The following is a 12,133-nucleotide window of genomic DNA, read 5'->3' as shown; positions in this document are numbered from 1 at the left end:
CCCTGCTGTATCGCCTCTTTAAATTCCGCGAATGTCGGTCTGATGTTGTGGCTTTTACCTCGCAGTGACCAAGATTTAGTGTTGGAACCCAGTCAGGATTGGTCTCATCCATTTCATACGACGGTTTGCCTTGAAGAGGACAAATCGGAACGCACATCAATATTAATATTGCAAATTATAACACTAGAAAACTTAAATAGTTTACTTCGCAATAATGGAATAACCCAGATATCCGCTGTCAAAACTCGGGACTACGCTACATAACAAATATTAGCATGACCTAGATGAACTGAACATGAGTACAACCGGCAAAATCATAGCAAAAAATTATGACATAACACCAACAAAGTGAATTTAGACACTCACCTGAATGGAAATGTCTGGAGCAAACTTGTAGGTATCTTGGGATGTTGGAGAATGTAATGTCAGGACGCCTTACTGCTGATATCCAGGCCATTCGTCTCTTTTTCGTTATCTCCGATACGTTAGCCCCCTCGCGTTGTTTCCAGGCAGGAAAACAGTGAAACGAAAGTCCTTTTTCTATCTTTTTACCTTTGTGGTCGTGTGACCTGACATTGCACCCAATAACACAGCAAGTCCGTACCATTGCTAAATTATTTTTAAGTAACCGAGATTCAAAATATCTAAACCAGTCGTTTTGCCGGTTATGTTGTTATGCACACAATGCCTCACAAGATGGCGCTGATATCCCTCCGTCTGCAAGAGTGATGTCACGTTCCAAAGCTCTATTAGATAGAAGTCAAAGACGATGAGGAGTGTATTTACTTATTTATTTTGAGCATATCATGAATAACACCAAATTAAAATAAATAAATCGCATTTTACATTACAGTTTATTAAATAAAATTTGCTATTCTACTGTATATAAACATAAAGAAAGATAAACTAGATTAAGCAGAGATTATTCTGAATGGATCAGGATTTGTTCTATCGTCACCTTCTTAAAATAATTGCCTAAGTCATTTTTTGCAATTTTTCAGGAAACACAAAAAACTGAACCATTTGTTGATTGTTGAGATGATTTAGGCAAAAAAAATCATTTTTGAAAAAAAATGACTTAGGCAATTATTTTAAGAAGGTGACGCTATAAGATGTTCTTCATTTAGTTCTCAGTCAAGTCCTGGGTTTCTCTGTCCATGTAACTTGTCCTAATGGAAAAAAACAAATACTCTAAGATGTTGCAGTTAAACATATGTGCTTTGGAAATTATTAAACAAGACTGAAGTTTGTTGATAACACCATGACTGTATTATTTTAGAGCATTTAAAAAAGTTGACAGAAATTCATAATGTAACAAAATCAAAGTACATGACAAGGCTTGGCAAAGGCAAAGGTTTACAATGTTTATTGGAGCTAATGTATTAGCTGGAACACTAGTTCCCAGGATGAAACCCTCAGGATGGAAAGGAGGGAGTCTCGGGGCAGGTAAGTCTGCCAAGAGGAGAGAGTGGGGGAAAAAAATGTCTCTCAGGAGAGGGCGTAAGCTAGCGGGATAGTCCGGGGACAGGCGAGAGGTCAGAGCCAGAAGGTCAGAGGAGAGCAGCCAAAACCAGAAGGGTACGAACCAAAAGGCGTAGTTGAAGATGGGGAAGCGAGGTCAGTAGCCAGTGGTCTGAGTCCAGGAAGGTATCCGATAAGGAGAAGGTGAGAGACGAGAGTCGAGGTGCAGGCAAAGGGTCATAATCGAGGCAGGCATCAACTGTGAGAGTACGCTGGACATCTACTTAGCATGAACCTTTCAATAATCTGGCACTGGCTTGGTGTGGAGAGAGAGCTTAAGTACTGTGAGAAACAGGTGGAGATGATGAGACTAATTACAGGTGTGGAATCAGGAGGCGTGGCAAGGCAGTGGAAAACTACTATGGCTGTGGACTGTGAGCAGGAACAGTGGACTGTGACAGTACAATCATATTATTGAAATTCTTTCTGTGCCTAAATAGGAGTTTTAACATTTAATTTTCTTTTTATTTAGAGCTACTACTATTTCAGCGTGGATTAATAAATTCACAGATTATACTTGAACACATCATGAAGCCTTCGTGTATTGCCATAGAAAGCTGACAAACAATAAATGTTTTAAGCTCAGGTGGCATGACCACAACAATAATAACAAGTTATAGCAACAGTTATAACAAGTTATTTAGGCAGTAAAGTGCAGCTGCTGCTACATGGCACTCTCCTTCCCCAGGGTGGTCTGACTTTCAGCAAGGTGTCCTCATTGATGAAATCAAACAGACCATTTTCTTTTTCTGTGGTGGTGCAAAGTCTCTGATGCAGGGACAAACAAAATTGCATAATACACTCATAATTTAGCAGAATGCAAAACCAGTGTTATTGTGGCGAGAATAAGGTCTTTTCCAATGTCCACAGTCAACTAGCAGAAAAATTTAAAACAAAAAAGTAGGGTAAAAAAATATATATATCCAGAAGTAGTGTTATAAAGGTCCATTTCAAAGTGGAGGCTTGCTGAAATTTCAGCCTGGCAGACTCACACGGACAGAAAGAAACAGACTTTGGGGGGAGGGAAGCCCACAAAGGGCTGCTAGGCTAAGAGGCCCACGGAGGGCTGGAGCAGCTAGGAAAGGGAGCAGCCTGAAAAGGAGCCCACAGAGGACTCAAGAGGAGGAAGAAAGGTAAGAATTTAAGGAAGACTCCCCCCAAAGAGGAGGAGCCATGAGTTACTGCTGAGAGTCTCTCCAGGCTGAAATACCTTTCACCACATTTTTTAAAATAAATTCAACCTCTAGACTTGGCTTTCCTTTTTAAATATTGTTAAAGAAATTTAGAAATAAGAATTAACAGATTCAATGGATTTGGTTTTAATCATTTGCTTGTTGACAAGGAGATAAACTCAGTACAGAAGTTCAAAGTTGTCTGAAGGGGCAGTTCCTCACAGTTTATTTTTAAGCACAACTAATATTCAAGAACAAAAAGACAGTACAACAAAGTTTCTCATTGTCATGCCCAGGGAGTCAGGGTTTCCACTTTTATCTTCTTCCAATCCAAGTCATCTGTTTATTTTCCCTGTCGAGGAGTAGAAAGACCTTAAAACAGGAACAACCTATCTAACACAGTTTCTAAACATAAAACTCTTCACAAACTTTAAACTCATCATGGAGGGTGGCAAGCTTTCATTTTGCACTTAAAGGCTTATCATACATATAATTTTGATTACAAACATAATCTTGTTCTCTGTGAAAGACTGCCTTTAAAAAGGCAATGCTAACAAGCTAGCTACATCATTCATTTTTGCCATAACTGCTTTGGACATAAAAAACTAACAATATAATGGCCTGGCCCACAGGCTTTTTTGAAGGCTTGGTCCAAGGTTTTTTTGATCTCACCCTCTCTATATCGCATTTTGGTTGGTAAATTTTCTTGTCAGTTATTAAGCAAACTCATTCTGTGGAGCCTTATGCCTTCTATCCTGACAGTGTTTCATGATTTGAGTCTTTCTGTGTTATTTCTTGTTCATCTTGTGCTGAGTTATGTTCTTGTGTCATTTGGCTTTCTGTGTTTTCCTGTGTCACCATTCACCTGTCCTCTGCTCAGTAATTTTCCTTTCTGCCAGCCACACCCACCTCACCTGTTCCTTGTCATGTTCCTAGCTTTAACTCATTTTCTTCTCACCCTCAGTTTTTTAAAGCCAGTCTCTGTTCTTCAGCTGCAAACCACTCTAGTGAAAGCTGGAAATCAGGGCACGATAATGCTAATGTAGACTGGTTGGCACACTCCCATGGTGAGTCAACTAAGACAGCCCAGCAACATCCAGAGCGTTAAAGAACTCAAATCTTGATCGAGAAGGTCCTTAATGTATTTCTTCCCCTGCCTTAGCCACTTGACAGTTTGCCAGAATCATCTCAGAGTCAATCCAAACTCTTTATCCACAGCCTCACTGAACTCCTCCAAGACCTGAGCATTTGCCTCAGCAACGGCCATGGCTGCAGCTTGCTTGGCCCGCCATTACCCCTTAGCTACCTTTAGAGTCCTACCAGGCCCGATAGGACACTTTCATCTTGACAGCCTCTCTTACACAGGATGTCCACCACCAGGTTTGATGATGGCCACCATGGGATGTTCCAACAATGAGGCAGCTTAGGGCAGCTGCCCTGACAGTAGTGGCATGGAACATGGCCCACTCGGACTCAATGTCCCCCACTTCAGCTGGGATGAAGTTGCAGATCTGCCGGAGGGATGAGTTGAAGATTTTTTTGGCGGGTTCTTCTGCCAGGCATTGAGTCTATGGGGTCTGTTCGGCATCTGCCCCTGCCATCTGATCCAACTCACCACCAGGTGGTGATCAGTTGACAGTTCTGCTCCTCTCTTCACTAGATTATCAATTCAATTCAATTCAGTTTATTTATATAACTCCTGTCAGGGTTTTGATTTATTTAACCTGCTAAGAAAGAATCACACCGGAGAGGCTTGTTATCTTTTGTGAAGGCCTTCGCAAGAGGAGAAATTCCCAACAGCTTCTAATGGCGTGTTGTCCAGGAAGTTCTGCCTCCTTACTTGGGCTTTCTCTTTTATTAAAGGAAGAAGAAAAAAGGGGTTGATCTGAGCCAGGCAAAGCCGGTCCAGATCATAACAAAAACACAGCTTAACCATAACACATCTCTGTTTGGGAGAGCCAGATGGTGTGGCGCCCGACATCTGACCTTCGCATCTCACATAGGCAGTTTTACACGTGAGTTTTACAGTGCCTTGAGACAATTTTTGTTTTTGGTCTTGGAAACAGTGTCCTTTGACTTCAGACTCTTTATTACTGCCGCAAAAGCTTTCTGTTGAACAAGTTTACCGACAAACAGCTCTGTTTGTTTTCTCTCTTCTAAACTTGTGCTTTCTTTACTCTTCTGTACCCTTTTTCTCAAGAATGCAAGTGCTCTTATCAATCTGGATCATTCTGAGAATTTCTCAAATCTGTCAAGAAGAGTTTGCTCTTTTTTGGCATTAGTGGTACACACAAAGGCCTTACGAAGTTCCGGGTCTGACGTAACATACGCCCATTGCTCTGGTTGCGTGCTTGATTTGATTCTTTGAATACAGTTGGCTACAAGCACTTGAAATCTTCTGGCGTTATTATTAATGTAGCCAAGAACAACGATTGAGTCTGTCCAGAAGAACTCTTGTATGTTTGGGATTTCGAGCTCTGTTTTGAGTAGATCACTGATTCTTACAGCAACAACTGCTGCTGAGAGCTCGAGTCGAGGAATAGTTGTGACACTAGAAGATGTGACTCTTGACTTAGCCATTACTAAACAACAATGGACTTGATCTGTTTGGCTAATGACTCGCAGGTAAGTACATGCCCCATATCCATTAACGCTGGCGTCTGCAAAGTGATGTAACTCATAGTTTCTGACTTGTCCAAAATCACATGGAACAAAACATCTTTGGATATGTAAGTCAGCTAAACTAGAAAGATCTCTGGTCCAGGACTCCCACTGGGGTCCTAAGTACTCTGGAAGCTCTTGATCCCATTCTACCTTGTCCCAGCACATTTGCTGGAGAATCTGCTTGCCTACAAGGACAAATGGTGCAATAAAGCCAAGGGGATCATAAATGGAGGCTACGTTGGAAAGTGCTCCTCTTCTTGTCAATGGTTTTGACTTGACTTGAACTCTGAATTTGAAAGTGTCTGATGTGACACACCATTCTACTCCAAGGGCTCTTTCAATGCGTGGCAAACTAAGAGACATGTCCAGGTCTTTAACTGTGGCACGCTCTTAAACTGGAATAGTGGACATAACACTCTCACTATTAGACACAAACTTGTGAAGTCCTAACTTCCCTGTAGAGCACAGCTCTCTTGAGTCTTTGATAAGTTGAATGGCTTCACTCTCAGTAGAAACACTTGCCAAGCCATCATCGACATAAAAGTTTCTTTGTATGAAGAGTATTGCGTTCTCTGGGAAGTTATCTTCACCTTGTGCCGCAAGGTGTTTTAAACCGAAGTTGGCGCAGCCTGGAGAAGACCCTGCTCCAAAAAGGTGAACTTTCATCCGGTAGACTGATGGTGTGACTTCCAAATCTCCCTTCTCCCACCAAAGAAACCTTAAATAATCCTGATCTTCCTTTTTGGCGTGGACTTGGTGGAACATTCGCTCTATATCACACATGAATGTGACAGAACTTTTGCGAAAACGACAAAGAATGCCGACCAACATGTTTGTGAGGTCAGGACCGGTTAATGGTCATTGAGAGAGTTGTCTTGGTACTTAGCAGAGGCGTCTAATACAACTCTGATCTTCCCTGGTTTATGTGGCTGATAGACCCCATGGTGTGGGATGTACCACGCGGGACTATTGTCTATCTCTTTGTCAGGAACCTTTTCTGGGTCCCCTCTTGAGATTACGTCGTTCATAAAGTTTGTGTAGTCACGACAGTATGTTTTGTCTTTCTTAAGTCTCTTTTCCAGACACTTTAGACGATGTATTGCACATATTTTGTTGTCAGGTAACTTCGGTCTGCCATCTCGAAATGGTAATGGCATCTCATTGTGACCACTTTCAATGTGAGCTTTGTTGGCGGGAATAAACTCTCTTGTATAAGTTGGAGGTAGAGTTATCCTCTTACTCAAGTTAAAGCCACAAACTTGGACATTTTGAAGTCTGCAAGACTGAACAACTGTGGTCTGAGAAGACATAGTAGACAGCTCTAGTCTGACATGTTCTTGATTTGTTTCAAGTGAGTCTGCAACCTCGCTGAGTACAAAGGTAGTGTCACTTTGAGAGTCCAGTAAGGCATATACAAGGTCTTCTTTGGGTTTTGCTGAAGATGACAGCCACACAGGAATGATCGCAGCTGTTTGTGTATTGTTTTCTTTGCTTTCAACTCTGTTTGTTGTAGCTGAGGCTGTAACTTGTTCTTGAACTTCATTGTTCTGGTTTGGTTCAGTATTTGTGTTTGACTTATCTGGTTGTTCATTTCCTCCCTTATTTTTGACTCTATCTTCATGAAGACAAGTAGGATGCCCTTTGCTGCACTTCTCACAACTGTTACGGTTGGTGTAGTTCTTTGAATAGTGACATGATTTTAGACAACCAAAACACAACTTTTCTGACTGAATAAACTTGACTCTGTCTGCCACAGCTTTCTGGAGGAAGTTTCTGCATTTGTGTAGACTGTGCTTGGGATTTTTACAGAATAAGCATGTTAGCGGTGTCTTTCCTTGTGAAGTTGTCACCAGTGTTTTAACTCCAATTTGACTCTGTCTTGTGGGCTTCAGCTTTTCTGCGTTATCAGAGTCACCTTGCTTCAATGACTGCAGTGATGTAATTGGGTTACATGCAATCTTAGCTTCTCTTGTTAAAAATGCAACAAATTGGCTAAAAGTAGGAAACTTGCTTGTTTGTTCTTCTATTTCCATGACCTTGTGGTTCCAGCTAGCGGCAAGCCAATCTGGAAGCTTGAAAAGAATCTTTCTGTTCTCGTTGCAGTCATTAAGAATCTCTAAGGACTTGAGATGAACCATTGCAGCTTCACAACTACGCAAAAAATCTGCAAAGTCTCGGAGCTCAAAACTGTCCTTTGAGGTCATCTTTGGCCATGCGTGTAACTTCTAATCTCTGTACGCCTTTGAAATTGTGAATGGGTTTCTGTATCTTTCGTCTAGTATCTTCCATGCAGCAGCATATGCGGATTCTGTTCCAAGCAGGAAGTATCCTTCAAGTGCACTCTTAGCTTGACCACTCACATATCTCCTAAGGTAAAATATTTTTTCCTTATCTGGGATATTCTTTTGGTCAATTAGTGTTTCAAATGAATGTTTCCAGTCGCTGTATCTTATGGGATCCCCACTAAACACTGCAGGTTCAGGGACGGGAATGCGGCTTGCACTTACTGCACTTGCTAGCACTTCAACAAGATCTGATGTACCATCATTTGGAGGTGTGGCCTCCAAATGATGTAAGGGAAACTTACATGTGTATCACCTTTGACTTCTGTGTTATGTTTGTTACATCTACTTTGTGCACCTCATTAACACTTGTTTGGTCATAAACCTGCATTCTCGCTTGTGCTGCTTTAAGATCTTTAACCTTATCCAGGTGCTGAATCTTTCTTTTCTTTTCGTCTAGGTTTCTCTGCAGCTCTGCATACTCTTCCACTTGCTGAGCCTTTAACTTAACTTCATCTGCTTCTCATTGCATCCTCAGCTTAATTTCCTCTGCTTCTCTCTCTAAACGCATTTGTTTGACTAATGCTTCACATTCTACAGCCTTTTTCCCCGATTTCTGCTTCAAGTACAGCAATTTCCTGCTGCTCCCTTTCTTGTTCTTGTAACACTATGAGAACAGCTCAACTTGCAGCTTCTTCTGCTGCTGCTTCCTGATGTTTAACAGAGGAGCTGCTTGAATGCTCAGATGTTTTCCTACTGGTGTTAAAGAAGCTCACCTTGCTGTTTGTTGTCTGCAAGAGGGAGCCTGCATCTGGCCAGTCTCGTTCCTCTTCACTTTTCCCTTCCAATTGATCAGTCGCTTTCTTGACAATAAAGTTTGAGATCTCCACGCATATATCTACTCTGTGGCGTGTTGCTTGATCCGGTGGGGCAAGCTTGCGTAACTCTTTGTCATAACTCGGGAGGTTTTGTCCAAAGAGCGAAACCAAGACCAAACACGGAGACGGAAGTAAAGGTAAGTGAGTTTATTTACAGGGTGAGACTATATACAGTGGGCGGTATCCGGAGCGGTCTGCAAGAGAAGGAGAGCTAGGTGAGTCTCGGGCACAAGTCTTGATCCAAACGGTAACAAGAAAGTGGTATAATGTCTCTTTGTTTGCTTACAGATCCAGGAGGTGAATGCAGCGCCGATGAGAGGAGGAGCAATTTCCAGGAGTTCCAGGAGTGATGAGTTAGATCCAGCAAGGTAAGTAGCAGCGTGGTTCCAGGTAAGTGATCCTTGATATCCGTAGTCGTGGCGTGGCAAGAAAACCTAGAAAGAACGTGGTTAATACTAGGAGCAAGAGTTCAGGTTAGACGCTGAGGCGGAGAATCTAACCCAGTAGGTTCGATGCTCCAGCAAAGGTCTGATCACCGCCTGCTGCTTAAATCCTGGCTGGTCTCATTAGTGGTATGAGGAACACCTGTGGAACAATAATTAGTGGCGCCGCCCAGAGGGCGGAACCAAAACCCAGATCCTCACACTCTTCATACACCTTTGTACCATCTGCACAAAGACCTGTAACATCACCAATAATGTCTTTGAGTAAGTCTTCACTTAATGTGTCTTATTGAGAGAGGGGTTGCTTGGATGATTTGGCTCTTGTTCTCCACTTTTCATAGATATAGTTAAATCTTTGCTGGAGTCCTTGAATCCTCTCCTCCTGCATTTCTCTTCCTTTCTCTGTGAGCGTTTTCACTCTTTGACTTCTTAGTTGTATTTGCTCTTGCTGTTCATTAAGAGCAGTAGCTTGTTCTTCAAACTGTAACTGAGGGTCTGGACTGACTTCAGGCTCAACTGAGAAGTCACCTGGCTCAGTCATAGTAATGGTTTGTAACTTAACTTGTCACTAAAGTGAATTACGTCTAATGCAAACTGAAAGCTCTCTTCAAATTGAACATAAGATCCTTGAAAATATAAGTGTTTAATAAAAACATTGTAATAAAAGGTAGAATGTTAACTGTAATATCCCTTGTTAGCTTAATAAAGAATAAATGTAACTTAAAAGGCAGTTATATCAACTTAAATATTCCCAAACATTTTCAAAATGTTACTGAATCACATTTCAAACCATTCAAAACAGTATACAGCATTAATTTGACTGTTACCAAAGTCAAAATATAAAACTAAATAATATTAGCACTTAAACCTACAGTATGTGCCTTTAATCTTAAACTTGGGTTTAGCTTAAACAGAAAACCAGAGACCTACTTTTATTCACAGTTCAATTAGTCAACCTTTAACTTGTATCTTTTGGCTTAGACAAACTCTTAACTTCTAAGTGTCCAAGTTACTTATGGTCTTATCTTAAATGTTGCTCTTCAAACTGCATGCTTTTGGTTCCATGCGCTCCTGGCCCAAGTGTCCCCTCACAGCTCCACACTGTGCACGTGCTGATCATGGTCCGAGGCTGCTGCTCTTTGATTGCACCGCCCGACTTGCGCTGTCCACCCTCGTAGATCAGTCTGAGTTTTCACTATAATTCCTCCAGGTACCGACAGACACAAGTGGCTTTCTCTACTGATGAGTTTATTGAATCCATCTTGGTACAGACTCAATACGCACACCGTGAAAACTAAAACACAGACAAAACGACAATTAACTCAGTTAGAAATAAAGACAATCATCAAATAAAACTACTTCTAAAACATAAAAAACAGACAAATTACCTCGTTGGCTGAGTACCAAGTAAGGAATTAGGAAAATACTTTTTCTTCTTGTTTTCTTAAACTTAAATGTCCATGCTTTCTCCCCTTTACTTGAGATCGCTTCTTCTTGACCTTTCTCTACTCAGTGCAAGGTTACTCTGACACCACAGCTCCCTCTAGTGGAGCTTCACAAAAAAATCAACATAAACACATAAACATGCAGAAACAGAAATGTGGCAGTTACAACTGGCACGTATGGTAACTTCAGTTAGATTTCTTCCTTGATGTTTCTCTTTCTGGTGGTGATAGCACACAAGCAGCTCTGCTACATAATGTTTGCTGTGAATAATAAGAGGATTTTTATCATTGGCATCTAGTTGTGACTGTTGGATTCAACCACAGTAGGCCTTCATTGTTAATAAATCGGTTGAGCTTGAAAATAGGACTGTTTTCGACAAACCTTGTATTGTGTCAACACATGAAATCTTTTGTGGATAGATTTCTTGAAAACTATCAAGTGCTCCACTTGAGGCATTACCACAGGAGAAATGTTCTCACAATACTGCACACTAGTACAGGTCCTGTCAGTTGAGATGTGAGTTAAACATTTTGCAATGTGAATGAGTCTGGCAAGAGCTGTCACAAATTGTGTCCAATCAGAGAAATGTTCAGTTGTGGAAATTAAGTATCTTAGAGTCATTTTAGAAATCACTGAGATTGTAGTGTTCTTCTTGACTGAGCCTAATACTGTTGGGATCCTTAAGGAAATTTGTTCCAGGCTAGGACTGGGCATCATTTAAATTTGATTCCTTATATCGATTCTGGTTCCTAATGATTCTCGATTCTGATTCTTTTAAGAGGCAATACATGCTGTAACCTTTCTTTGGCTATGAAAAAATACATGGCCTAATGCAGTGGTGTCCAATCCTGGTCCTGGAGGGCCACTATCCTGCATGTTTTAGGTGTTTCCCTGGTCTTCAGCAGGTCTTTAGGTTCTGCAGAAGTTTCAAAGCAGAGGAACAATTAAAACATGTAGCAGGACCAGCACTGGATACCACTGGGCTAACATTAGCTGGGTATTTGCATTTGAGTTGACCCACTCATTTGAGTTTTGATTTTAATTCATAAAAAAAAGTTAAACCTGCCATGTTTAGAGTCATTTTCCTTTTCAGCCCAACCTCCCAAGTGTGAACTTCAAGTTATCTTTTACCTTTATCACAACGTACCTAAAATCACACAAAAATATAAAATCTGAGAAGAATCAGTTCTGTTTTTTAACTGTGAAAACCACAAACACTCATATTAAAACATGTTTACAACTTAGAATGCAAATGTGAACAGTAATATTTATGAACACAAACATATTTTTACAAATGTTCCACATCCATGTTAATCTGTATGTATTTTTTCCCAGATTCTTTATTTTTCCTCCTCTAAAACAAATAATGTGCCTTCTTATGTCTGAGAAGGCTCTGGTTGCAGCTCCATCATCTTTGGGTCCGAGCCTCTGTCCTTCATCTCAAAAAGATGCTTGAGCTCCATGTTCACAAACCGCCTCATTGGTTTAACTTAAACACACAAAAACTGATTAAACTTAACACTATATACAGGTGCTGGTCATAAAATTAGAATATCATGAAAAAGTAGATTGATTTCAGTAATTCCATTTAAAAAGTGAAACTTGTATATTATATTCATACATTACATACGAACTCATATATTTCAAATGTTTATTTCGTTTAATTTTGATGATTACAAATGACAACAAATGAAAATCTCAAATTCATCATATCAGAAAATTAGAAT

The sequence above is a fragment of the Kryptolebias marmoratus genome, linkage group LG4 (assembly GCF_001649575.2).
Source record: "Kryptolebias marmoratus isolate JLee-2015 linkage group LG4, ASM164957v2, whole genome shotgun sequence".
Taxonomy (NCBI): domain Eukaryota; kingdom Metazoa; phylum Chordata; class Actinopteri; order Cyprinodontiformes; family Rivulidae; genus Kryptolebias; species Kryptolebias marmoratus.
The sequence above is the reverse complement of the archived record's forward strand: the minus strand, read 5'-3'. Positions refer to the sequence as shown.